Here is a 1839-nt window from a genome sequence, read left to right as displayed (position 1 = left end):
TATATATATATTATGTGTGTGTATGAGTGTGTGTGAGAGTGAGTGTGTGAATGCATGCGCGAGCGCGTTTGTACACACCCCTGATTGTCTATACCACGTAAGAAGAAGAAGACGCCACGCTCCTTCTTCCATAGTTTCCATTCTCACATGAATTAGTTTTCCCGATATTCCCCGCATTAAGCATGCATTTTATGCCCTCCCTCCAACGATTTCTCTCATAATCTGAAAAAGCAAACATACTTTTTTTGGGCAAGCTTGCTTCGAGCTTTGTGGGCTGGTTTTCCTAAGCGGGTACAAAGGTCCACCATATTTCTTTTTAATCCGTCCTGCTTTTTTTTTCCTACATCCCCTGTTATCTTCAGCCCCCTCCCCCCCCCCGAAAAAAAAATTAAAACAAAAGCACCCCCCCCCCTTTCAAAAAATTTAAAAAATCAACGACAGTAAACAGGAAACATAAAAAAACGTTAAAAATGAAAACAAAAAATAAACAAACGAAAAAAACAAAACAAAATCAGATTAAAACAAACAAACAAACAAACCAACCACACCTTAAGTTGTGCCGTGGGTTGGGGAGGGGGGGAGGGGTGGGATCTGAGCAATAGCTTAGAATAGAATATTATATACCCCCCCCCCCTTTTCTTTCCTTTTAAAAAAAGCAAGAAAACTTGAACTACTCTCCCTTGTCACCTGAAAATAATAATTAGTCCCAAGCAGCTACAGATTCTCTTAACTATGTTGTTGGGACTGAGAAGGAGGTACACAATTCCAGTCTTGTATTTTTTCCAGAGTCAGAAACATAAAAAGTACATTCTATTTCCCAGCCTTTTCTCAGCAGTCAAAGGGCACAACTTGAACTCAATTCCCCACAAAACATACATACCTATACATTGCCACTCATTGTTCGCTAAGTAACAGGTGCTTGTGCTAGAGAAGATAAACGTCTTTTAAACTTCTCTTTCACCGAACAGTTCCACCACTTGGCGTTCACGCTGGGGGGAACTGAAACATTTTCTCCGGCCATTCTTATAAATAGTATGAGAAAAGACTTCGTGGAAATAGAACAGCAGGAGAGATAATGAACACAGGGACCACTCATTCGTTCACCCCACCCCTTAGCCTCAGACACCAAACATTTCTCAGTTCCATATTCCGCGGAGCCCACATCTAAAAGGGGGCACTTCTCCCGCGTAAAGATCCACTCGACCTCAAATAGACAAAAAATCAGCTTTCTTTACGTTTGCTGTCAACTTAGAGGACGTGAATAATACGCGGGGCTGAGATATAGTCAATGGCCCTCACTGAAACCCTATCAATACGAAATGAGGCATACGCGCTTTTCCTGTACGATCGGCCAACCCGGGAGCTACATAAAGCAGGGGTTACACCGAGTCTGCTGGCCTCAGGTGACCCCAGGTCCTTGAGCCTGACCCGGTCATCGAGAGGACGTCATAATGGTCATCTACTCCCGTAGGCCTGCAAGTCGTTACCAGCGTGCTGGCCAGAAGCCAGGGACGTCAGTCGTTTGTTAAGTGGAGTGGTCATCGTTTGTTAGCGGGCAGGACGGACGGAGCAAAGCTGCTTGAGATCATTAGCGTGTTGTATCGGGTTGCGGAATTATGGGGAGTTTTCCTCCTTTCTTTCTTTTCTGCTTGCTGTTGTTGGTTGGTTGGTTGGTGCTGCTGCTGCTGTTGTTGTTGTTGTTGTTGTTATTGCTGTTGTTGTTGCTGTTATTGTTGTTGTTGTTGCTGTTTTTGCTTTTTTTTGTTTCTTCTTCTTCTTCTTCTTCTTCTTCTTCTTCTTCTTCTTCTTCTTCTTCTTCTTCTTCTTCTTCTTCTTCTT

Source organism: Aplysia californica, unplaced genomic scaffold, assembly GCF_000002075.1.
Source record: "Aplysia californica isolate F4 #8 unplaced genomic scaffold, AplCal3.0 scaffold00032, whole genome shotgun sequence".
NCBI lineage: Eukaryota > Metazoa > Mollusca > Gastropoda > Aplysiida > Aplysiidae > Aplysia > Aplysia californica.
This window is presented reverse-complemented; position numbering follows the sequence as displayed.